The sequence below is a fragment of the Scyliorhinus torazame genome, chromosome 12 (assembly GCF_047496885.1).
Source record: "Scyliorhinus torazame isolate Kashiwa2021f chromosome 12, sScyTor2.1, whole genome shotgun sequence".
NCBI lineage: Eukaryota > Metazoa > Chordata > Chondrichthyes > Carcharhiniformes > Scyliorhinidae > Scyliorhinus > Scyliorhinus torazame.
In genome coordinates this window covers 204,911,020-204,937,766 of record NC_092718.1, presented here as the reverse complement: position 1 = coordinate 204,937,766, position 26,747 = coordinate 204,911,020, and the positions used below count along the sequence as shown (strand labels likewise).

Sequence of the window (26,747 nt, the reverse complement as noted above, 5' to 3'; positions counted from 1 at the left end):
ACCAGTTGGTGTCTTGCACATTCCCAATGGGGACATCATTTTGTGTTTTTTGTGCTGATCCAACAACAACTGACATTTATATAGTACCTTTGATATAGCAAAATGTCCAGAGGCGCTTCAGAAGCTTCAAAATTTGACACCAAGTTATAGAAGGAGATATCAGGTTGGATAACCAAAAGCTTTGTCAAAGAGGTTTAAGTAGCATTGTAAAGTAGGCGAGAGGTTTAAGGAGGGATTTCCAGAGCTTGTGTTAAGACCCCAGACCAGACCCCAACATTTGTCAGGTTACTGGGCATGAACACCAAACACATTCTTAATTTGTAAAACTGTGAGGAAAGGATATTTCGCTCCAGGAGTGATTCCACTGACAAATAGGGATATGCTATATTAAAACAAACTTTATTAATAACGTAGGATTAAACTGCATTATCACAGAAAATAGTTAAAAATGAACAGTTGAACAATTCTTCAGATTAAAAGGAAACACTAACTTCTAACTGATGCCTTCTCTATCTCTAATTAAGCAAAGCCCATCTAAGGTCAAAAGCCACTTATAAATAAAGTTAGCAAACACAGGGTTACTTGCTGTACACTTGAATAGAAATTTCTTGAAAAGACTGCTTGAAGAGAGAGGCCATGGCCGGGATTCTCCCCTACACGGCGGGGCGGGGGGTCCCGGTGGGATGGAGTGGCGGGAACCACTCCAGTCAGCGTTGGGCCGCCCCAAAGGTGTGGATTTCGCCGCACATTTAGGGGCCAAGCCCTCACCTTGAGGGGCAAGGCCTGCGCCGGAGTGGTTGGCGCACCGCTGGCCGGCGGGAAAGGCATTTGACGCCACGCCAGCTGGGGCCAAAAGGACTTCACCGGCCGGCGGAAATCCGCGCATGCGCGGGAGCGTCAGCGGCTGCTGACCTCATCCCCGCGCATGCACAGGGGGGGATCTCTTACGTGTCGGCCATGGTGAAGGCTGTGGCCAAGGCGGAGGGAAAAGAGTGCCCCCACGGCACAGGCCCGCCCGCATATCGGTGGGCCCCGATCGTGGGCCAGGTCACCATGTGGGCACCCCCTGGGGCCAGATCGCCCCACGCCCCTCCCAGGACCCCGGAGCCCACCTGCGCCACCTAGTCCCACCGGTATGAGAGGTGATTTGATTCTCGCTGGCGGGACAGGCATTCCAGCAGTGGGACTTCGGCCCATTGCAGGCCAGAGAATCGCCGGGGGGGGCCTGCCGACCGGTGCGGCGTGATTCCCGCCCCCGCCGAATATCTGGTGCCGGAGAATTCGGCAACCGGCAGGGCGGGATTCATGCCAGCCCCCGGCGATTCTCCGACCCGGCGGGGGGGGGGGGGGGTCGGAGAATCCCGCCCCATGTCAAGAAACAGCCTGCAGACACTTCTATCTATGTCAGACTACTACTTAACCTGACAGCCAGTGGCAAAATCTGCTGCTCAGCTTAAAGCTCCTAGAAAAACTAAAAGCTAAACTGCCTGCCACAGACCTGGATCCTCCCATTAATTACACCATCTTTAGCCCACTCAGATGTCCTGACCTACTTACCCAAGTCCAAACATAATGTCTAAAATTATCTACTCTCCAGGGAATCTTCAGCAATCATAACAAAATTCCAATCGGCCTTATATAGGTAAACACGCACATGGTTGGAATCGATGATCTAACTTTTATGACATCTTGATTGCACGTCTTGCAGCCAGAGTCTGGATACCTTAATGTGGAATCTGCAACAGATATGTATATCTGAACTCAGACAAATTGAAGAGATCTCAAAGGTTGCAGGGACAAAGGAGGTTGCACACATGGGAAGGGAGAACGGTCACAAGTGGATCTGGAAAACAAATTGAGGCAAACTGGGAGCCAATGTAGGCCAGTGAGCATAAGGGTGACAGATGAATGGGACATTGTGCAAGTTAAGATATGGGCGGTAGAATTTTGGATCAGTGCTTTATATAGGTGGAAAATTTGGGGGGAAGTCAGGATAGCTTTGGAATAGCTCAGTGTAGATGTAACAAAAACATGGACGAGAGTTTCAGGAGCAGAGATAGGAGTGGAGGGTAATATAAATGATCAGTGTCGGCAATGGTGTATATGTGTGGTCTGAAGGCTTGTGAGGGTCAAATAAGACATTAAAGTTGTGAATGGTCTGCTTCCTCAGATAGTTGCTAGACGTAGATATGGAATCCAAGACTAGCAAATAGTGTTTGTGATAGGGGTCAGAAGACTTTCCCATATTTAACTGAAGGAAATCTACTAGGTTTTGGACAAGCAGTATGACAAACCAAGGAAAGTGGAGGGATCAAGAGAGGCAATGGTGAGATGGAATTGAGTCTTTAGTGTCCATGTGGATCCAGTGGAATGGATTGGCACATATAGTGATCTCTGTAAGTTTGAAGTTTGCCCTTGAAAACCAGAGATTCTAAATTGGGGTAGTTGGAGTGATCAGATCTGTTGAGGGAAGAAAAAAGAGCATAATTGTTGGTTTTGCAGCTAACTCACATACAAGTATCACATTACAAAAATACTAGCAATATTTGCTAGAGTGTACTTAGTCTGGTTAAATACACCAACTTTGCAACACATCAAAGGAAATTCTATTGTTTGAACCAAATGATGCACAAAGGTGACGTGACTGGATAACTAAATGGTATCTGATCTGCAAGCCACAAGTACAAAGTACCTATTTGCTGAGTAAAGTGGTTAACCTCAAGTAAACAGCTCAGTTAGAATTCTTTGCGGCTATAAAGATGAAGCATCAGGGGCCGGATTCCCCACCCCGCCGCGCCACATTCCTGTTTCAGCATGCCGGCGGGATGCTGCATTACGCCGGCTGGTCAATGGGGTTTCCCATTGTGGGGCAGCCCCACGCCGTCATGAAACCCCCGGGCTGCCGGCAAAACAGAGCATCCCGCCGTCGATGGAGAATCCAGCCCCTGGACTCCACCGATGGTATTTTGGTATAACAGAACTGTGGTAGTTTGCAGAAGAAAAATGGTGGCAATTTGGCCCACCCTTTGCTCAAGCAATCCAAAATGAATACTATCACCTTGCTCTCATCCCAAAGCTTTGTATCTTCATCTGTTTCAAATGCTTAAGATATTCTACCTCAGTGGATACAACAGTCTCTGGTGCAACCACTTTCTGACAAAGGATTTCATGCTCAAAAAGTCTTTAGGGGAATAAATCTATTTCAACCACCCTCCTTATTTCCTCAGTAAGAGTTTTAAATTGATGGTTTTCATTACCGACTCCCCATACTTTTTGTTGGATTATATTTCTGATGTGTTGCTGGCGGATAACGTTCTTCACTGGAGATCAAACTATTACCCCTTTGACGTCGACTTAAGTTCCCTTTACACTGTTCGTACAAAAATACATGTACTGCAATCTGAAAAAAAAAACGTGTTTCCTTTGCCTAATATCTTTTTGAATTAATTTGCCCAATTTTGTACCAACCCATGCAATATTAGTTTTTCCTCTTTAAGACCACATCGGAGTAGAAATTGAGACTGAGTTGAGGCTATGCAAATAATTTTATATAGGACTCTTACAGACAGCAGAGGCAGACTTTAATCCTATCAATGGGCTGGATCCTGAAGGTTAAAATCCAACTCAATGTCCGGTATTTATTATTTAATTCATTACATCTGCTTTCTTTTTTAAAAAATATTTTTATTCTCCATTTTCACATTTTCTTCAGAATTTACCCCCCCACCAACAAACAGTAAACTATAACGAATACAATTTCAATCCCCTTATCAACAACAACAATCCCATCCTCCTACCACCCCAAACAATGGTCCACCTGACAATATAAGCATCAAATAAAACAAAACCTCCCAAGGAGGAAAAAAAAGGAAAAAAGAAAAAGGAATCAAGAATCGGATATGGTTTTTGTACTGTACAATGTCACTTTTTCTATATGCCTAAAATACCTCAATAAAATCGTTTGTTAAAAAAAAGAATCGCCTATGGTCACCATTGACAAATACAGTCCACCCCCCCCCCAAGTTCCCCCAAATATTCAACGCCATCCAATCCCCGAAAGAGTACCGTAAATGACACCCATGAACACCCCCCCCACTCCTCCTCCCAGACTCCTCCCCTCCATTTCCCTTGTAAACTCCTCCCCCCAACCTCGGTTCCTTCCCCCAACTTTTCACCTCGGCTAGACTCACCGAAACCTGTTCTACCAGGCTCTGGTGGCCGCAGCCCCTCCACCCACCTCACTCCCGTTCACTGGCCGGCTTAAACCGGCCAGGGTAGAGGCCCCCGCCCGGGTCTCCTTCCCCCTTGCCCGGTCCCAGGAAAACCAATAAATCCCCTTTAGCACACAACCCCTGCATACACACCCAAGCCCCAAAGAACCATCATTGCAAATGAAAGTCCCATCTCTTCCCTTGTCCAAATATATACATCGTTGACTCATTTAGTACAAACACCAACACGCAGTGAAAAAATAAAGTTACATAAGGCTACATCGGTACACGACCATTTCTCAATTCTGCCACAGTCCTTCTGCCTTCGCAAACTCCTCCGCTGCTTCTGCCGTCCCAAAATAAAAGTCCTTGGATTTTTAGGTCACCCTCAACTTAGCTGGATATACTACGCCACACTGCACCTTGCTGATGTACATTGCCTTCTTCACCCGGCTGAATGAAGCCCGCCTCCTCGCCAGCTCCACCGTAAAGTCCTGGTATATGCGTATACCAGCTCCAGCCCACTGCACCACCCGCTTCTGCTTTGCCCAGAAGAGGACTTTCTCCTTCACGCTGTACCTAAGGAAACAAACAGTCACTACTCTTGGCGGCTCACTCGCCTTTGATATAGGCCTCCACGACCGATGAGCCCGATCCAGTTCATATCGGGAGGGATCGTCCCCCTTCCCCAATAGCTTCGCCAACATCGTGGCAAAATACTCCGTCGGCCTCGGGCCTTCCACCCCTTCGGGCAGACCCACAATCCTCAGATCTGTTTTCCAGGTCTTCCATTTTGGCTAGCAGACTCTTGTTGGTCTCTATCACCCTCCGCAGCTCCTTCCCCATCGAGGTGAGTTGGTCACTGTGCTGCGATAATGCCTCTTCCACTTCCTTCAGTGGCTCACCTTGCTCCCGCACCTCCGCCGCTGCGCTCGATACCGCCGCCCTCACCGGGGCAAAAGCCTCCTCCACCAGCACTTTCAATACCGCCCCCATCTCCTTCTTCATCGCTTCCATGTGTTTTGTGAACTGTTTTTTAAGTTCCACAGCCATCACCTTGGTCATTTCTTCTGCTGTGAGCGATGCGGCCTCCCCCTGGTGCTCCAGCCTCCGCTTTCCTTACAGTTCCTGCGCTGACTTTTTCACTCCCCGCCGGACTTTCATTAATCCCCTTTTTCACGGTAGTTTTTCTCCCAAACTTGGACATTTCTCCTCCCTGTGCCTTCTTACAGCCTTTTCAGCCTCCGTTGCCCCGGGACTTCGGGCGTTAAAACTCCGAAATTTCTATTCCCGAGCGGGAGCCCTCCAGTGTGCGGCTGCCTCCTGCCCGCCGTCACCGGAAGCCCACATCTGCTTTCTATAACATTCTCCTGCTCGATGCGCCATTATCTCACTGAGACCATCAAAGCCTTCAGCCCATTGTGTCTTCTCCAGTGTTAGCTTCACATTAGAATGATCTAATTCAGACTCGGTCATTTCCCTACTCACTTAAAAAAAAATTGTGGTGTATGTCTGATGTTGTGTATGAATTGAGAATATATACTTTACATTGTAATAATAGCTGTGTGGAAAATCGTTTATCCCATCCAAAAGACAGGAAGGAAAATATATATATTGACATCAAACTGGTTACTTTATAAAATCATTTTATTTTTAAAATGGACAAAGTCCTGACAGGCCTGGCTAGCATGACTCATACCTAAGAAATTTCCAGCCTTCAGAAAACCAGCAGGGACCTCATTATCTTTAAAGAGGCCCTAATGCCCCCTGCGATTGCAGCAAATTAAAGTCCAAAGAAATGCACCAGCACCTTTTACATTTCGAAGGCAGAGCTGGCCAATAGAAACAGCAAGTCTACAAGGACAAAAGGGACCCCGACTCCTCGACTAAACATCTCAAGATTCCAGATGTGGACAAATACGTCCTTTGTCCAAAACCCAGGAAAGGAAGTGAGAGGTAAGTCACATGACCTCCCCCAAACTGCTTTGTGGAACTGAACTACTATTTTACCACCCAACAGGTAGCAGCAGAAAGAGCTCTGCCCAAATAAGATGCCTGGCCCTTAATTATACTATGTACTACTGGGACATCAGAACTCCTGTATCAGCGCCTATGAGACTAATTCATCTCTGTGTGCCTTCTTCCACCGTGGAAGTCTTCGCTTCTGGAAAGATGGATCACCCTGCAGTAGTTTCAGTCTACGAACCTTTGGAGGAATCGGCATTAGGCTTTTAATTCTGGACTCTGGACTCAACCTGAAACCATAACTCTTACTTTTATTGTGGTCTGGCTCTGTGCTCCTTTCTTTCCCTTGTCCCTCTTTTATTGTATGAGTGCAAAAGGGGCCGACGTTGTGAAACTTCCCGCATTGTACGTGTGTGTAAAATAAACCAACGTTCTTATGTTACCTGATCTCGAGTTTGCTGTGGGGCTCGGAATAGAGGATCAGATCACTCCAAACTGAAGAGTTGGGGAAAATATGCCAACACTCGTAAAGGGGGGGAAAAAAAACACCTTTCTGTTTACGGGTGGGTAGTGAGAGGAAAAAAAATCTGGGCTTTTTGAATTAATCCCTCTCCTTTCCGTAACACTTCTTTCACCTACCCAATTGTGCTTTCAGTAATAATCTGCAGTTTATAATCTCTTGCCACTAATTCACCAGCCAGTGGAAACAGTCTTTCAATATTTAACTCCAAACCGTTTCAAAGTTTGAAACACTTTGAACCTTTCCTGCTCTTATGAATAGATTTGGTTTTGTCAGCAGAAACTCCCTAGTTGCTCTGCTAGACTGCATAAATATCTTACTATGGTCCGGATTTTACCATAGTCAGAGACTGTTATCGTTACAGCTGTAAAATTGACAACCTTTGGTGTCCGCTCTTGCATAGTGGAACACAGAAATCTAGAAGTTGCTGTCAGTGTGTCCCTTCTCCTCCAGTGTGTGCTGTTAAAGACCCTTCGGGTGACCATCTTTAAAAATCACTTGGCCAGATGTGAACTTCCCCTTTAACACTGTCAAAAAAAAAATCAAAGTTATGCCTTCCTAATGAAGTGTAGCATGTTTTTCAACTAAGTCATAACTATGGTTGATCAACTTCTCTGGCCCCGAGAATATTTTATATGTGGAATGCCATTAGGATAAATTCCATAGGTTTTAAATACAAGATTTTTAAAGAACGGTTTATGCTACTTCAGCTTCTACCTTGTCCCCATGTTCCTGTTACAACCTTCCTATGCTGTCTGCAAAATTTATAAAAAGTGGATAATAATCAGTGAATTTTACTTCCTGGTTTGCTATCTGTGAGAATGCTTCAATATGATTGGCTGCTGAGTCTGCTTGGTGACACCAGTGTTGTTGGATTTCCGGAGAACCTTTAGTCAGAATCAAAATAACATTGGGAAAGGTGAAATCCATGACAGAAGAGATTGATAGGTCTTTGTGGTCAGCTTTCGTGGAGGACAGTGGTGAGTGCTGTCAGTTAGTTGCTGACTGATAAATCTAGGCCAAAAGCGAGAGGTCGCGGTTTTCTGGGCCCGTTCACTGAAGGCATAAATCCCATTATGGTCACTAACTCTTGTGAGAGAGCCATAACAGGATTTGCAACAGCGAGATCTCAGTTTGAGATATTCCTCGCCCCTTCCAGAGACATAATCAGGTTCATACCCAGTGAGGGCATGGATTCGATTACCATGAAATTGACTAAATTTATATATTCTTAAATGGCTTAACGCCGTTGCTTTTGATGTCATCAGATGTTGCCACCCCCGCTATCTCCCCCACCCTCTGCCGTGATGTCTCGCTGGTGGGAATCACTATTGATTTCTAAAAACAGAAATTAGTTGTGCTGACCACGCCGGGGTCTCGGAGGTGAGTATAGCCCTCGGGTAGTGAGAGGCATTCCCTGGCACAGTCCTCCGGCACCCTGGCACAGCCAACCTGTCAGTGCTAACCTGACAATCTGCTGGTATGGACCACCTGATTGCCTAATAGAAACAGAAACTGCCTGTAGCCTCTTCATGGCAGATAACGTGGTAGCTAATGTGATTTCCTGCCTCATTCACGTTAATTGTATTGCACTCTATGAACTTATTCATCTGACTTCTTACATCTCTGGAGCACACTTCTCTGCTATGAGTATCACACAAAAATGTAACAAACATACCAGCCTAACCTAATATCCTTAATGCTCTGAACCAAAATATTGAAATAGGCAAGTTAATGTTTCTTTTGATGATGGAGTCCACTGGAGCTGCCACATGATTGTGCGATGGAGTAACAGAATAGAGCAGAGAAGGTTAAGTGGAGATTCAATGGAGGTGTTCAAAATCAGGAAGGGTTTTGACAGAGTAAATAAGAGGAAACAATTTCTAGTGACCCAAGGGTCAGTAATCTGAGTTCATAGATTTAAGGTAATTTGTAAAATAACCAGAGGTAAGTCAAGGAGATTTCTTTTTAGATCTCAGTGCAGTTTTATGATCCGGAATGCATGGTCTGTAAGGATGGTTGAAGAAAATTCAACAATAATTTTCAAAGAAGATTGGGTAAATACTTGAAGAGGTAAAGTCTGAGGGGGGCTGAGAAAGTGGTTGCAACGAGTTGGAGAACTAGTTGGATAATTGGATAACTCTTTCAAATAGATGGCACAGGCATAATAGGCGAAATGGCCCCTTTTGTCCTATAGCAATCTGTTCTTAGGACTGTGGGGTTGGCAAGAACATAGAACATACAGTGCAGAAGGAGGTCATTTGGCCCATCGAGTCTGCACCGACCCACTTAAGCCCTCACTTCCACCCCATCCCCATAACCCAATAACCCCTCCTAACTTTTATGGACACTAAGGGCAATTTAGCATGGCCAATCCACCTAACCTGCACATCTTTGGACTGTGGGAGGAAACCGGAGCACCCGGAGGAAACCCACCCAGACACGGGCAGAATGCGCAGACTCCGCACAGACAGTGACCCAGCGGGGAATCGAACCTGGGACCCTGGTGCTGTGAAGCCACAGTGCTATCCACTTGTGCTACCATGCTGCCAGCACTTATTGCCCATCCCTAGTTGTGTTTGAGCAGGTGGTGGTGAACCACCTTGGACTGTTGCAGGCCATGGGGTGTTGGCATACCCACAGCGCTGTTAGGGAAGGAGTTCGGGGAAGGTGTTCCAGGATTTCAATCTAGCGACAGCGATGAGCGACTTGAGTAGACCTTGCAGGTGGTGACGTTTCCATATGTCTGCTGCTCTTGTTCTAATCTAGGCAGTAGAGGCCATGGGGTTGGAAAGTTCTACGTTTCTCGGTTCATATCCAAGATTCAGAAGGTGAGTTTGGTGGAGTTGGAAAGCTAGGGGCTGGGTTAGGTCTGTGGAACCCATGAAATTGTCCTGAACCAATTCAGGGTCCCCTAATGTATCTGATACCGGGTATAGTGCCCTTCTCTAGTAAAATATAGGGAAGCTTTGTATGGGTTACCTGCAATGCATGTGTCACCTTGCTAACAGATTATCTTTGCGAATTATTAATATGGAGCATTGACAGAGCTTGATTGAGACATGTATGTAATTTGGGGAAGAGTGCAAAAGGTGGGAAATGAAATGAAAAAAATGAAAATGAAAATCGCTTATTGTCACAAGTAGGCTTCAAATGAAGTTACTGTGAAAAGCCACATTCCGGCGCCTGTTCGGGGAGGCTGGTACGGGAATTGAACCGTGCTGCTGGCCTGCCTTGGTCTGCTTGAAAAGCCAGCGATTTAGCCCTGTGCTAAACCAGCCCCTGTTTATTTCTGGAAATGGAGAAAACAAATAGATAGTAAAACTTATGTACTGATTCATCTGCATTTATTGATTAACTGGCTGGCAGGCCTGTTGTTTTATTCCATAGGTTTGGGGGAAAAGTCAGAGAGTTAAGCTGGCAATTTAATTTGGTCAAAGATCAACACAAATTTGAATACTGGACATACCATACAAATAAAGACAGAAATAAAGATTATTATTATTATTATTATTATTATTATTAATAAATAAATAAAGATTATTATTATTCTGTGTTTCTGACCACACCAATAGCACAGAATAGGACTAAAGTGTACAAGCAAAACTTACCTTATTTAGTACAAAGTGTGATTCTCCTCCCTTTCTCATTGCTTCTATTACTACTAGTCCTGGGGGACAAAGAAAAGAGGATTTAAAAAACTTATGTTGCTATTATTCATCCCTGTCCTTATTTCTTTCCTATTTTTGTTTCTGGAGATATTCCTTGAACCAAAGGAAAGATGGGGGCCTTCACCAATAATTCTACAATTTGCCTTTTTATCTAAGTCAGATGCTGTTGTGAAGTAATTTACAATGTAGTCACAAAACTGCTGTGTGGAACATCCTGGGGGGTTACTATTGACCAGAAACTGAACATGACCAACCACATCTATACTGTGGCTACAAAAGCAGGTCACAGGCAAAGGATCCTGCACAACTCGACTCGCCTGTTCACCATCTACAAGGCACAAGTCAGGAGGCTGATGGAACACTCTCCAATTAGATGAGTGCAGCGCCAACAACATTCAAGACGCTTGACACCATCCGAGACAAAGTAGCCTGATGAATATCCACAAATAAGAGTTGGGAGAGGATATGGAGGAGGGGTTCTGGTGTGAGGTGCTCCGGAGAGTGAATGCCTCCACCTCGTGCTTATACAGAGCACATCTCACAAGGGCGAGGATGAGACGATTCTTTGAAGGAGTAGAAGATGTGGGTGAACGTTGCGGGGGGGGGGGGGGGGGGAGGGGGGGGGGGTGCTAACCACGTTCATATGTTTTAGCCCTGTCCAAAACTAGAGGATTACTGGAAGGAGGATTTTAGGATAATTTCTAAAGTGGTGCCATTAGTCCCCAGCCAGTGACACTGGACCTGGGCCCCCAGGAGGCCATATTCGGGGTGTCGGACCAGCCAGGGTTGGAAACAGGTGTGGAGGCAGATGTTGTAGCCTTCGCCTCTTTGATCGCCCGAAGGCGGATCCTGATGGGTTGGAGGGCAGCCTCTCCACCCTGCGCCCTGGCAGGGCGGGGGGGATCTGTTGGAATTCTTGACTCTTGACTTGAGAAGGTTAAGTTTGAACTGAGGAGAAGGATGGAGGGATTCTACAATTCATGGACGTTATTCATTATGCACTTTCAAGAACTGGATAACATCGCACATTAGTTGCGGGTGGGAGGTGGGAGAGTTGGGGGGGAGGGGGGCGATGGGAGTTAATGGTGGCCATGGGGGATTCCTGATTCCTTTTTGTCAGTTGTTTATGCGAACATGTGGGCAAATGTTTTGGGTTTGGTGGGAGGATGGGATCGTTGTTATCGATATGGGGATTGACATATTTGTTACTGATTATTGTTTATTACTGACTATTGTTTATTGTTGGTGGGTGTAAATTTGGGAGAAAATGCGAAAAAGGAGATTAAAGATTTTTTTTTTCAATTGAATATCCACAAATATTCACTCCCTCCACCACCAACAAACAGTGGCAGGAGTTGCACAGCAGGAACTCATTAAGGCTCCCTAGACAACATCTTCAAACCCATGACCACTACGATGTAGATCATTGGGATGCCTTCTGGGGAAGGTGGGACCTGTACAAGAGGGACGGGTTGCACCTAAACTGGAGGGGCACCAATATCCTGGGCGGAAGGTTTCCTAGAGCTCTTCGGGAGGGTTTAAACTAGTTTGGCAGGGAGATGGGAACCAGAGCTATGGATCAGAGGATAGGGTAGATGTTGAACGGCCAAAAATGTTATGCAGCGAGTCTGTAAGGAAGGATAGACAGTTGATAGGGCACAGTTGCACTCAGTGGGATGGGTTAAAGTGTGAATGTTTCAATGCGAGGAGTATCAGGAATAAGGGAAATGAACTTAGAGCATGGATCGGTACTTGGAACTACGATGTTTTGGCCATTACAAAAAAAACATGGATTTCACTGGGGCAGGAATGGCTGTTAGATGTTGCGGGGTTTAGATGTTTCAAAAAGAATAGTGAGGGAGGTAAAAGATGAGGGGGAGTGGCACTGTTAATTAGAGAGTGCATCACAGCTACAGAAAAGGAGGTAGTCGAGGAGGGTTTGTCTACTGAGTCCGTAAAGGTGGAAGTCAGAAACAAGAAAGGAGCAGTCACTTCATTGGGAGTTTTCTATAGAGCCCCAATAGCAGCAGAGGAATGGAGGAACAGATTGGACAGCAGATCTTGGAAAGGTGCAGAAGTAACAGAGTTGTTGTCATGGGTGACTTCAACTTCCCTAATATTGACTGGAACCTCCTTAGTGCAAATGGTTTAGATGGAGCAGATTTTGTCAGGTATGTCCAGGAAGGATTCTTTTTTTTAAACTAAATTTAGAATACCCAATTCATTTTTTCCAATTAAGGGGCAATTTAGCGTGGCCAATCCACCTACTCTGCACATCTTTGGGTTTTTGGGGGCGAAACCCATGCAAACACGGGAAGAATGTGCAAACTCCACACGGACAGTGACCCAGAGCCGAGATCGAACCTGGGACCTCGGTGCCGTGACACTGCAGTGCTACCATTGCACCACTGTGCTGCCCTCAGAAAGGATTCCTGACTCAATATGTAGATAGGCCGACTAGTGGGGAGACTAGTGGTGCTTGGCAACGAACCAGGCCAGGTGTCAGATGTCTCGGTGGGAGAGCATTTCGGTGACAGTGACCACAACTCCGTGTTCTCCGGGAAATGAACAACAGCAATGTGGGGGTTGTTTAAGGAGCACTTGCTGTGAGTGCTGGATAGTTTTGTCCCACTGAGATGAGGAAGAAATGGTAAGGTGAAGGAGCCTTGGATGACAAGAGAAGTGGAGCTTCTGCTCAAGAGGAAGAAGAAAGGTTACGTAAGGTTGAGGAAGCAAGGATCTGGCACGGCTCTAGAGGGTTACAAGGTAGCCAGGAAGGAACTGAAAAATGGACTTAGGAGAGCTACAAGGGGGCATGAAAAAGAACTGGCGGGAAGGATTAGGGAAAGCCCCAAGGCGATCTACACTTATGTGAGAAATAAGAGGATGATCAGAGTGAGAGTAGGGCCGATCAGGGATAGTGAAGGGAACTTGTGCCTAGAGTCTGAGGACGTAAGGGAGGCCCCAAATGAATATTTTGCTTCAGTATTCGCTAGAGAGGAGCTTGTTGCTTGTGAGAACAACATGAACCAGGTTAATAGGCTTGAACAGGTTGATATGAAGAAGGAGGATGTGCTGGAAATTTTGGAAAGCATCAGCATCCCATCAGGGCCAGATGGGATATACCCAAGGTGACTACGGGAAGCAAGGGAAGAGATCACTGCGCCGTTGGCGATGATCTTTGCGTCTTCACTCTCCTCTGGGGTAGTACCGGATGATTGGAGGGGGGCAAATGTTGTTCCCCTGTTCAAGAAAGGGAATAGGGAAATCCCTGGGAATTACAGACCAGTCAGTCTTACGTCTGGGGTGAGCAAAATACTGGAAAGGATTCTGAGAGATAGGATTTATGATTATTTAGAGAAACATAGTTTGATTAAAGATAGTCAGCATAACTTTGTGAGGGGCAGGTTATGCCTCACAAGCATCGTTGAATTCTTTGAGGATGTGACGAGGCACATTGATGAAGGTCGGGCAATGGATGTGGTATATATGGATTTCAGTAAGGCATTTGATAACGTTCCCCATGGTCGGCTCATTCAAAAAGTCAGGAGGCATGGGATACAGGGAAATTTGGCTGTCTGGATACAGAATTGGCTTGCTGAAAGAAGACAGCGAGTGGTAGCGGATGGAAAGTATTCCGCCTGGAGGTCGGTGATCAGTGGTGTCCCGCAGGGATTTGTTCTGGGATTTCTGCTCTTTGTGGTTTTTATAAATGACTTGGATGAAGAAGTGGAAAGGTGGGTTAGTAAGTTTGCCGATGACACGAAGGTTGGTGGAGTTGTAGATAGTGTTGAGGGCTGTTGCAGGTTACAACAGGACATTAATGCAGAGCTGGGCTGAGAAGTGGCAGGTGGAGTTCAACCTAGATAAATGTGAAGTGATTCGCTTTGGAAGGACGAATTTGAATGCTGAATACAGGGTGAAAGGCAGGATTCTTAGAGGTGTGGAGAAACAGAGGGATCTTGGGGTCCACATACATAGATCCCTCAAAATTGCCATCCAGGTTGATAGGGTTGTTAAGAAGGCGTATGGGGTGTTGGCTTTCATTAACAGGGGGATTGAGTTTAAGAGCCGAGAGGTTTTGCTGCAGCTTTATAAAACCCTGGTTAGACCATACTTGGAATAGTGTGTCCAGTTCTGGTCGCCTCATTATAGGAAGCATGTGGATGCTTTGGAGAGGGTACAGAGGAGATTTACCAGGATGCTGCCTGGACTGGAGGGCATTTCTTATGAAGAAAGGTTGAGGGAGCTAGGGCTTTTCTCACTAGAGCGAAGAAGGCAGAGAGGTGACTTGATAGAGGTGTACAAGGTGATGAGAGGCATGAATAGAGTGGATAGCCAGAGACTTTTCCCCAGGGCGGCAATGGCTGTCACGAGGAGACATAATTTCAAGGTGATTTGAGGAAGGTATAGGGAAGATGTCAGAGGTCAGTTCTTTACACAGAGAGTGGTGAGTGTGTGGAATGCACTGCCAGCAGAGGTGGTGGAGTCAGAGTTATTAGGGATATTTAAGTGATTCTTGGACTCAAGGACAGCAGGAAATTGAAGGGGTGTAGGTTAGGTTGATCTTAGATTAGGATAAGTGGTCGGCACAAAATTGTGGGCCGAAGGCCCTGTGCTGTGCTGTACTGTTCTATGTTCTATGATATAGAAGGGCAAGGTAAGCACAATAGGAACAGCAGCACCTGGAGGTTCCCCTCCCAAGCCAAACACTATCCTGACTTGGAAATATATCGCTGTTCCTTCACTATCGCTGGGTCAAAATCCTGGTACTCCCTCCCGTACAGCACAATGGGTGCACCGCATAAACTACAGCAGTTCAAGAAAGCAGCACGCCACCACCTTCTCAAGGGCAATTCGGGATGGGCAAGAAATGGTGGCTCATCCTGTACGTGAATAAAGAGAAAGAACATCACAATGGAGCTCTACTATTCCATAACCCTTTATGCCTCCACTGCTTTCCTGTAAGAATACTGACTTTGCGGCAGGAACTTGAATATAAATCAGAGTACTCTGCATTACTACTAAATAGTTACATGACTTCATACCTTGCCATTTAGCAATAATGAGCTAACCTGACAACGCTTTGCCAGAGCACATTGAGTCACTTGCTATTACCGATTTGAGACTGACATTTTATTAATATTGATCCACCATAGATTTTTTGGAATCTAAACTGTCCAGTTAGGAGAGTGCCCCTTTCTAACAGCACGGTGGGTGTACCTACACTATTGTACTGCAGCAATTCACGGTGGCGGTTCACAAGCACCTTCTAAAGGGCAGTTGGGCAGTAAATTCTGGCCTAGCCAGCGACTCCAATATCCTGTGAAATAATTTTTAAAAATACAGAAAACGGCTCTCCTAAGGTAGCCATTCTGTACTCTTTGGTATTAATCGGGGTCTTAACATGATTCATTTTAATCTGGCTACCACTTCACTGCACAGCCTGTTTCTTTCTCTTACATTAAAGCTAAAAAAACCTAAGAAGCTTAGTTCGGCACTGGTTTAGCCATTTTAAGATTAGTAAGATGATGTCTGACTTGGCAGTAATATTTGTGAGGGTGTTGTATTGAATGGGTTCCGACTGTAACAGATTCTATCCGCAATGTTTGTATTTTCAAATATTAAATTGGAGCAAAACAATGTTCAAACACAGCGGTATGTTTTTTTGCTTCCATCTTGTGGTCATTTTGATAACACCTTTATACATTACAACACTTTTCTCAGTTGTTTATGGCCGTCTTCAGCGATATATTCTAAAAAGAATGTTACTTACAAAAGGTTGGAAATATTTGTTCTATGTGTATTTCATTGCTGTTTGAATTTCCCTGATGCACAAGTGATTTAGTAGAATGGATATCACTAGTTAAAGGGTTAACAGAATGTTCATTTCCAGTCCAACTATCTGGAACCTTGACATCTGTTCTGATTTATATCAAAGCTGACAGGCAATTGGATTAAAACATTTTAACTGGTCTGGATGTTCTGAATCTGTATACTATTGAATAATTGTCTTTTTAGAAAATTGGTGAATCTTTGTGCTCATCAAGGTTAGTGCTGGGGCATGTCAGAACATTAATCCTCAAATAACAATCACAACTCCCAAGCAATCCCAGTTGAAGAACAGGTCCTTGCAAAATGAAGCCCTTTCTACTCTGTCCCATCAATATCCCTTAGTTGCAAAATCAAGAAATGAAACAGTGCATCATTTTTATTTCTATTTCACACAACTATCTGAGTAATATCCACCCTTTGTGTCAAAGTCTTGGTCACTTTTATGTTGTAGGTAAAAATATATTGGAAACATACATTTCAACTGACTGAGGAAAATATGTTGGGCGGGATTCTCCCAGCCCTGGGCTGGGGCCAGAGAATCCCTGTGACCGGGCCAAGCTGCCCCGACGCCGGCACGTGATTCCCCGCAGAGCGGAGAATCGGTGCCATTGGCGCCGGCATGGTTGGCGCAGCGCCGGTCGCTGTCCGCTCTACGCGGCCTCCCCGCCAATTCCCCGGCCCGTATGGGCCAAGCGGCGGTACAAAAAAAGCGAGTCCCGCTGGCGCCGTCCACACCTGTTCTGAGCCAGCGGGACCTCAACGTTGAAGGGTTGGGTGGCGGTTTGTGGGGGGGGGGGAGGTGGGAGTCCGACGTGGGGGGGGCCTCCGATGTGGCCTGGCCCGCGATCGGGGCCCACCGATCGGCGGGCCGGCCTCTCTGGCTGGGGTCTTCCTTTCCTACGCGCCAGCCTCTGTAACCCTGCGCCATGTTGCGTCGGGACTGGCGCGTTGAAGGAGGCCACTGCGCATGCGCAGATCCTGCGGTGCACAGTTTGCGCCGGGATCTGCAGCTGGAGTGGCGCGAACCGCTCGAGCGCCGTGCTGGCCCCCTGTAGGGGCCAGAATTAGAGTCCTGGCAGCGGCCTGTTCACGCCGTCGTAAAATGCGATGGCGTTTACGCCGGCGTGGATACTCTGCCGCGGGATCAGAGAATCCCGCCCGTTATGTTAGGAACAGGAAGAATTTGCACTTGATCTTGGCCTGCCTGAACTTAACAGCTCAGGGAGGTAACATTTTATCTATCTTTGAGTAATTTTATTTTTGTAGACATTCATTAAACATTAGAATAGCAAGTTTAATTATAATAAGTCTGACTTTAGAATTAATAGTATTAAATATAATCTAGGCATAATATACTCAGCGTGCATGTTGAGCAGTTTCACATCAACATGATCTGTAGGTCTCTTCATTTTTTGCGCAACATTTATGGGCTCCAATTTTTCTCAGTTCAATGGGACTTCCAGTTGTTTCTGGATGAAGAGTTAAATTAATATAATTGCGACTTCCGGTGGCGGCGGGTAGGAGAAAGCCGCACGTTGGAGGGCTCCCGCCCGAGAATTGATTTTTCGGAGTATTGATGCCCCATCCCAGCAGCAACTTTTGTGGAAACAAGGGTAGGAAGGCACAGAGAAGAGACATGTCCAAAGCTCAAAGAAAAACGGTCGTGAAGAAAGGGGCTAATGAAGGTCCGCCAGTGGGTGGAAAGGTCGGCTCAGGAACTGGAAGGAAGGTGGAGGCGGGGGGCACCGGGTGAGGCCGCACTGCTCACGGCAGAAAGGATGACCGAGGCGATGGCCGTGGAACTTGAAAAACAATTCACAAAACACATTGAAGCGATGAGGAAGGAGGTGGGGGGTGATATTGAAAATGCTGGTGGAGGACTTCCGGGTGCGGCGATGACCAGCTAAGTCGCACGTTTCGGCAGCTCCCGGTGGAACGGACTTTTGGGCTCTTAATAAGAGCCCCAACGGCAATTTTAACGGCTAAAAGCACTGTGCGGTAAACCAGAAGGGAATCCCTCCTGGATACGGATGAAAAAAGGAGAGGAAAGTGGCCGGATTGCGGTGGATCCTCTAGAGCAGCGGCAAGGAAGGCAAGCAAAAACCAAGATGGCGTCGGAAGGTGGCAGTTTAATATGGGGCCCTGAACAACACGAGTTTTTGAAACGCTGCGTGGAAGAGCTTAAAAAGGAGATGAAGAAGGAGCTGTTGGCCCCGATATTACAGGCGATTGAAGGGCTAAAAGATGAGCAAAAGACCCAGGAGCGGGAGCTTCGGGTCGTGAAGGCAAAGGCTGCCGAGAATGAGGACGACATACAGGGCCTGGTGGTGAAGACGGAGATGCACGAGGCACACCATAAACGATGTGTGGGAAGACTGGAGGTGCTGGAGAACAACGCGAGGAGGAATAACTTAAGGATTCTTGGTCTTCCTGAAGGTGCGGAGGGAGCGGACGTCGGGGCATATGTGAGCACGATGCTGCACTCGTTAATGGGAGCGGAGGCCCCGGCGGGTTCGCTGGAGGTGGAGGGAGCATACCGAGTGATGGCGCGAGGACCGAGAGCAGGAGAAATTCCTCGAGCCATAGTGGTGAGATTCCTCCGTTTTAAGAATAGAGAGATGGTCCTTAGATGGGCAAAGAAAACTCGGAGCAGTAAGTGGGAGAACGCGGTGATCCACGTATACCAAGACTGGAGTGCGGAGGTGGCGAGAAGGAGGGCGAGCTTTAATCGGGCCAAGGCGGTGCTTCACAAAACGAAGATAAAATTCGGAATGCTGCAACCGGCAAGACTGTGGGTCACATATCAAGGGAGGCACCACTACTTTGAGACGGCGGATGAGGCGTGGACTTTTATTGTAGAAGAAAAATTGGAATGAGCGGGTTATTAAAAAAGAACGTTTGAAACAAAGTGGTGGGGCGAGTATGGGGGCGCGAAGAGGGGGTAAAAAGGGGGGAAAGAGGAGTTTTATGTTATTAATCCTGCGATGTGGTAACTTTTCTCTCTTCCACAGGTGGCGGTGGGGGGAGGAAAGGAGGTGGAGGAGATGGGGCGTTGGCCATTGGGGGCGGGGCCAGGGGGGAAGCGCGGGCTTGGTTCCCGCGCTATGATAATCATGGCGGGAATAGGGAAGCAGGAAGGAGGGGGCGGCGCACGGTGCGAGCCGAGGTCACGGGGGGAAGCCGAGGTCGGCCAGAGTTTGCTGACTTCTGGGAGCAACATGGGGGGTGTAACTACGCTAGTGGGGGATCTAGCAGGGGGGGTGGGGGGGGGGAAGTTATTGGGTTGCTGCTGCTGGGGAGAGGGGGGAGCTGGCATGGGGTGGGGTGGGCGGGGGGGCACCGCCTGGGGGGGGACACAGCTGCGTGGGAACCGGGTGAGGAGCTGGAAAAAGGGGATGGCTAATCGACGAGGGGGGGGGGGTAAAAAGCCCCCCAACCCGGCTGATCACGTGGAATGTGAGAGGGCTGAACGGGCCGATAAAGAGGGCACGGGTACTCGCACACCTTAAGAAACTTAAGGCAGACGTGGTTATGTTACAGGAGGCGCACTTGAAACTGATAGACCAGGTTAGACTACGCAAAGGATGGGTGGGGCAGGTGTTTCATTCGGGGCTAGACGCGAAAAATAGGGGGGTGGCTATACTAGTGGGGAAGCGGGTAATGTTTGAGGCAAAGACCATAGTGGCGGATAGCGGGGGCAGATACGTGATGGTGAGTGGCAAATTACAGGGGGAGACGGTGGTTTTGGTAAACATATATGCCCCGAACTGGGATGATGCCAATTTTATGAGGCGTATGCTAGGACGCATCCCGGACCTAGAGGTGGGAAAGTTGGTAATGGGGGGAGATTTCAATACGGTGCTGGAACCAGGGCTGGACAGGTCGAGGTCCAGGACTGGAAGGAGGTCGGCAGCAGCTAAGGTGCTTAAAGATTTTATGGAGCAGATGGGAGGAGTAGACCCGTGGAGATTTAGCAGACCTAGGAGTAAGGAGTTTTCGTTTTTCTCCTATGTCCACAAAGTCTATTCGCGAATAGACTTTTTTGTTTTGGGAAAGGCGTTGATCCCGAAGGTGAGGGGAACGGAGTGCATGGCTATAGTCATTTCGGATCACGCTCCACATTGGGTGGACTTGGAGATAGGGGAGGAAACAGAAGGGCGCCCACCCTGGAGAATGGACATGGGACTAATGGCAGATGAGGGGGTGTGTCTAAGGGTGAGGGGGTGCATTGAAAAGTACTTGGAACTCAATGATAATGGGGAGGTCCAGGTGGGAGTGGTTTGGGAGGCGCTGAAGGCAGTGGTTAGAGGGGAGCTGATATCAATAAGGGCACATAAAGGAAAGCAGGAGAGTAGGGAACGGGAGCGGTTGCTGCAAGAACTTCTGAGGGTGGACAGGCAATATGCGGAGGCACCGGAGGAGGAACTGTACAGGGAAAGGCAAAGGCTACACGTAGAATTTGACTTGCTGACAACGGGTACTGCAGAGGCACAGTGGAGGAAGGCACAGGGTGTACAGTACGAATATGAGGAGAAGGTGAGCAGGTTGCTGGCCCACCAATTGAGGAAAAGGGGAGCAGCGAGGGAAATAGGGGGAGTGAGGGATGAGGAAGGAGAGATGGAGCAGGGAGCGGAGAGAGTGAATGGAGTGTGCAAGGCATTCTATAAAAGATTATACGAAGCTCAACCCCCGGATGGGAGGGAGAGAATGATGGGCTTTCTGGACCGGCTGGAATTTCCTAAGGTGGAGGTGCAGGAGAGGGTGGGACTGGGAGCACAGATCGAAATAGAGGAAGTAGTGAAAGGAATTAGGAGCATGCAGGCGGGGAAGGCTCCGGGACAGGATGGATTTCCAGTTGAATTTTATAGGAAATATGTGGACTTGCTCGCCCCGCTACTGATGAGGACCTTTAATGAGGCAAAGGAAAGGGGACAGCTGCCCCCGACTATGTCTGAGGCAACGATATCGCTTCTCTTAAAGAAGGAAAAAGACCCGCTGCAATGCGGGTCCTATAGACCTATTTCCCTCCTAAATGTAGACGCTAAGATTCTGGCTAAGGTAATGGCAATGAGGATAGAGGATTGTGTCCCGGGGGTGGTCCACGAGGACCAAACTGGGTTTGTGAAGGGGAGACAGCTGAATACGAATATACGGAGGCTGCTAGGGGTAATGATGATGCCCCCACCATAGGGGGAAGCGGAGATAGTGGTGGCGATGGATGCCGAGAAAGCATTTGATAGAGTGGAGTGGGATTATTTGTGGGAGGTGCTGAGGAGATTTGGTTTTGGAGATGACTATGTTACATGGGTACAGCTGTTGTATAGGGCCCCGATGGCGAGTGTGGTCACGAATGGACGGGGATCTGCATACTTTCGGCTCCATAGAGGGACAAGGCAGGGATGCCCTCTGTCCCCATTATTGTTTGCGTTGGCGATTGAGCCGCTGACAATAGCATTGAGGGGTTCCAGGAAATGGAGGGGAGTACTCAGAGGAGAAGAACACCGGGTATCTCTGTATGCGGACGATTTGCTGCTATATGTAGCGGACCCGGTGGAGGGGATGCCAGAGATAATGCGGACACTTCGGGAGTTTGGAGAATTCTCAGGATATAAACTGAACATGGGGAAAAGTGAGTTGTTTGTGGTGCATCCAGGGGAGCAGAGCAGAGAAATAGAAGACTTACCGCTGAGGAAGGTAACAAGGGACTTTCGTTATTTGGGGATCCAGATAGCCAAGAATTGGGGCACATTGCATAGGTTAAATTTAACGCGGTTGGTGGAACAGATGGAGGAGGACTTCAAGAGATGGGACATGGTATCCCTGTCATTGGCAGGGAGGGTGCAGGCGGTTAAAATGGTAGTCCTCCCGAGATTCCTTTTTGTGTTTCAGTGCCTCCCGGTGGTGATCACGAAGGCTTTTTTCAAAAGGATTGAAAAGAGTATCATGAGTTTTGTGTGGGCCGGGAAGACCCCGAGAGTGAGGAAGGGATTCTTACAGCATAGTAGGGATAGGGGGGGGCTGGCACTACTGAGCCTAAGTGAGTACTACTGGGCCGCCAATATCTCAATGGTGAGTAAGTGGATGGGAGAAGAGGAGGGAGCAGCGTGGAAGAGATTGGAGAGGGCGTCCTGTAGGGGGACTAGCCTACAAGCTATGGTGACGGCCCCATTGCCGCTCTCATCGAAGAAATACACCACAAGCCCGGTGGTGGTGGCTACTTTGAAAATTTGGGGGCAGTGGAGACGGCATAGGGGAAAGACGGGAGCCTTGGTGGGGTCCCCGATAAGAAATAATCATAGGTTTGCTCCGGGGAGAATGGATGGGGGATTTGGAATATGGCAAAGAGCAGGAGTAACACAATTGAAAGATCTGTTTGTGGATGGGAAGTTTGCAAGTCTGTGAGCGCTGACCGAGAAATATGGGTTGCCCCAAGGGAATGCATTCCGGTATATGCAACTGAGGGCTTTTGCGAGGCAACAGGTGAGGGAATTCCCGCAGCTCCCGACGCAGGAGGTGCAGGACAGAGTGATCTCAAAGACATGGGTGGGGGACGGTAAGGTGTCAGATATATATAGGGAAATGAGGGACGAGGGGGAGAGTATGGTAGATGAGCTGAAAGGGAAATGGGAAGAAGAGCTGGGGGAGGAGATTGAGGAGGGGCTGTGGGCTGATGCCCTACGTAGGGTAAACTCATCGTCCTCGTGTGCCAGGCTAAGCCTGATACAATTTAAGGTGTTACACAGGGCGCATATGACTGGAGCACGGCTCAGTAAATTTTTTGGGGTAGAAGATAGGTGTGCGAGATGCTCGAGAGGCCCAGCGAATCACACCCACATGTTCTGGTCATGTCCGGCACTACAGGGGTTTTGGGTGGGGGTGACAAAGGTGCTTTCGAAAGTAGTGGGGGTCCAGGTCGAACCAAGCTGGGGGTTGGCTATATTTGGGGTTGCAGAAGAGCCGGGAGTGCAGGAGGCGAGAGAGGCTGATGTTTTGGCCTTTGCGTCCCTAGTAGCCCGGCGCAGGATACTGTTGATGTGGAAGGAAGCCAAGCCCCCGGGGGTGGAGACCTGGATAAATGACATGGCAGGGTTTATAAAGCTGGAAAGGATTAAGTTCGTCCTAAGGGGATCGGCTCAAGGGTTCATCAGGCGGTGGCAACCGTTCGTCGAATACCTCACAGAAAGATAGAGGGAGTGGAAAAGAAGAAGACAGCAGCAGCAGCCCAGGGGGGTGGTGGGGGGTGGGGGGGGAGGAACCAGAAGGACTCTCAGGGTTGTTAATATATATGTATAATATGTATAGGTTGTTGTTATAGATAATTGTATATTGGACTGTTAAATCATATTTTTGGAGAGTGTATATCTGAGACAAGGCAGTTGCCATTTAGTTTTAGTTTTCGTTTTTGTTATATATTATTTATTTTTTGTTTATAAAACAGGCCATTGTTATTTGTACTGTTATATTACTGTGTAAAGGATACACAATGTACGGTGATGGTTGGCCAAAAATTTTCAATAAAATATATTTTAAAAAAAAAGAAAATGCTGGTGGAGGAGGCGATTGCCCCGGTGAAGGCAACGGTATCGAGTGCAGCGGCTGAGGTGCGGGAGCAAGGTGAGACACTGAAGGAAGTGGAAGAGGCACTTGCGCAACACAGTGATCAACTCACCTCGATGGGGAAGGAGCTGAGGAGGGTGATAGAGACCAACAAGAGTTTGCGAGCCAAAATGAAAGACATAGAAAACAGAATCTGAGGATCGTGGGTCTGCCCGAAGGGGTGGAAGGCCCGAGGCCGACGGAGTATTTGCCACAATGTTGGCGGAGCTATTGGGGGAGGGGGAAGATCCCTCTCGATACGAACTGGATCGGGCTCATAGGTCGTGGAGGCCTATACCAAAGGCGAGTGAGCCGCCAAGAGTGGTGGCTGTTTGTTTCCGTCGGTACCGCGTGAAGGAGAAGGTCCTGTGCTGGGCAAAGCAGAAGCGGGAAGTGCAGTGGGCTGCAGTTGGTATACGCATATACCAGGACTTTACGGTGGAGTTGGCGAGGATGCGGGCGGCTGAGTGAAGACGGCACTGTATGACAGCAAGGTGCGGTGCAGCATAGTGTATCCAGCTAAGTTGAGGTGACCTACAAATCCAAAGACTTTTATTTTGAGACGGTGGAATCGGCGGAGGTGTTTGCGAAGGCAGAAGGGCTGTGGCAGAATTGAGAAATGGGACTGAGGAGTGGTCTTGTACTGAGGGTAGGGGGTTGGTAGGAGAGTATGTAGCTGTATGTAGCTTTATCATTTCACTGCATGTTGTTGTATGTACTAAATGAGTTGACGCTGTCTATTGGGACAAGGTAAGAGTTGGGACTTTCCTTTGCAATGATGGTTCTTTGGGCCTTGTGTGTTTATGCTGGGGTTGTGTGTTAAAGGGGATTTCTTTGTTTTCCTGGGACCGGGCAGGGAGGAAGGGGACCCGGGCGGTGGCTTCCACGCTGGCCGGTTTAACGGAAGTGAGGTGGGGGGAGGGGCTGCGGCCATCAGAGTCTGGTAGAACAGGTTTCGATGAGCCTAGCCGGGGTGAAAAATTGGGGGAAGGGATTGATACTGGGTGAGGTGTTTTTGAGAGGAAGTGGAGGGAAGGACTCTGGGAGGATGGGTGGGGTATGTTATAACCTGCTTGCTTACCACTGGCTGGGGACTAATGGCAATCCCACAATCTTTAGCTAGTATGAGCTTCCCCAATGAGGGGGATGGAGAAATTATTAGTAGAGTCCCTGCATAAATAGAGCTGGCCAGTATGGAACCAGTTAGAGAGGTGTGAGCAGCAAGGGAGTACTGCTGAATATATATGTAATTGTAAATAAAGTTATTTCTTTCTATTCTACAAACTCGTGCTGGATTCTTCGTGGTCCTCACAAAACCGGCGACGAGGATTGGATGGAGACACAGGACACCTCAGAGGGGGAGTCCTCGGGCCCACGGGCTGTGGATGTACAACCCTTACGCCGTTCATCACGGAAACGCCGCCCGATCCAGCGCATCGTGTAAATGGTGTCCAGCCTGCGGCAAAACGAGTCCGACGCCCTCTTTCGCCGGGGTCTTCGGTGGATTCCTTGGACTTTGCGGGGGGAGGGATGTTATAACCTGCTTGCTTACCACTGGCAGGGGACTAATGACAATCCACAATCCTTCGGGAGTACGAGCTTTCCCAATGAGGGGGGTGGAGTAATCATTAGCAGAGTCCCTGCATAAATAGAGCTGGCCAGTGTGGAACCAGATAGAGAGGAGTGAGCAGCAAGGGAGTACTGCTGCTGCTGTATATGTAATTGTGTGTTTTTTTATTCTACAAAGTTGTGCTGGATTCTTTGTGGCCCTCACAAAAGGGGGGGGTTTACGAGTCATGGGTGGCATTCATTGTACACTTTTGGGGATTGGATGGCCTTGAATATTAGAGACCATGGGCGATTCCTGATTCCTTTTCTGGGTTTTCTTTATTTGATGCTTATATTGTCATGCGGGCTGTTGTGTGGGGATTGGTGGGAGCATGGGATCGTTGTTGTTAATAAAGAATTTGACATTGCATCCGTTGCTGTTTATTGGTGGGGGTAAATTTTGAAGAAAATGTGAAAAAGAATAAAAACATTCTAAAAATAAAAAAAATTAATTGCTATCCCAAGACATTTACGTGTGCATATATTTGTAGATTTGTTTTGTGTTTGTTTGAGCTGAACAAGTTTTAAATCGTGGTTAGGCCTATATAACATTGGCTCAATATTGTGGATGGATATTAACTGGATGTCCAAAGATATGCAGGTTAGGTGGATTAGCCATGCTACGTAATAATCTTTGTTAGTGTCACAAGTAGGCTTACATGAACACTGCAATGAAGTTATTGTGAAAAAGTCACCACACTCCGGTGCCTGTTCGGGTACACAGAGGGAGAATTCAGAATGTCCAATTCACCTAACAAGCACGTCTTTGTGGGACTGTTGCCCCTTAGGGTCCAAAAAAGGTGTGTAGGTTAGGTTAAGGGGTTATTGGGATAGAGCAGGGGAGTGAGCTTGGGTGGCGTACTCTTTCAGAGAGTCGGTGCGGACTCAATGGGTCAAATGTCCTTCTTCTGCACTGTACGGATTCTATTATATTTTACATACAACCTCTATCAGACTTCAGCCAACTGGTTTTGGCCCAAGTTTCCAGCCCCCCCCCCCCCCCCCCCGCAGATTGTGGCATTCCCATCAGATGGTTGCTACCACCCTCACTTTTTCCACCTAATTTGGTAGTTGGAAATACCTGATGATCCTCCTCCACCTCATCAGCAGAGCTGGGGATTCCTAAGTTTTAAACACTAGCCCAATGCAATGCCTGACTTGGCACAACACGCTCTATCCTTGGATTGGTCTATCCTTTAAAAAGGATCAAGCTTTGAAAACGTATTACCTCAGGAATTGCCAAGCTCTTCCCACGAGGAGAAATGACCATGAAGGTGGGGGGGGGGTGGGGAGGAGAGACCTCCAAACGTCGCCAGGCAACAGGAGCTGATTGAAGTCGCG

General features: G+C 47.7%; 1 protein-coding gene and 1 long non-coding RNA gene across 3 annotated transcripts in view; one reads left to right on the top strand and one right to left on the bottom strand.

Annotated features, from left to right (window-relative positions):
- Window positions 1-390: 390 nt before the first annotated feature.
- Window positions 391-26,747, bottom strand: LOC140386900 (uncharacterized). The gene is made up of 4 exons (XR_011933706.1): window positions 26,635-26,747; window positions 10,308-10,366; window positions 7,077-7,223; window positions 391-2,460 (listed from the first exon to the last, which is right to left on the bottom strand). It is a non-coding gene; the product is annotated as an uncharacterized lncRNA (long non-coding RNA).
- Window positions 5,230-26,747, top strand: part of spata22 (spermatogenesis associated 22) — a 168,651-nt gene continuing 147,133 nt past the window's right edge. For both annotated transcript variants that reach the window (XM_072469744.1, XM_072469747.1), the window contains exon 1: window positions 5,230-6,167. The gene's annotated coding sequence lies outside the window, so the exon portion shown is untranslated. The remainder of the gene's footprint in view (window positions 6,168-26,747) is intronic.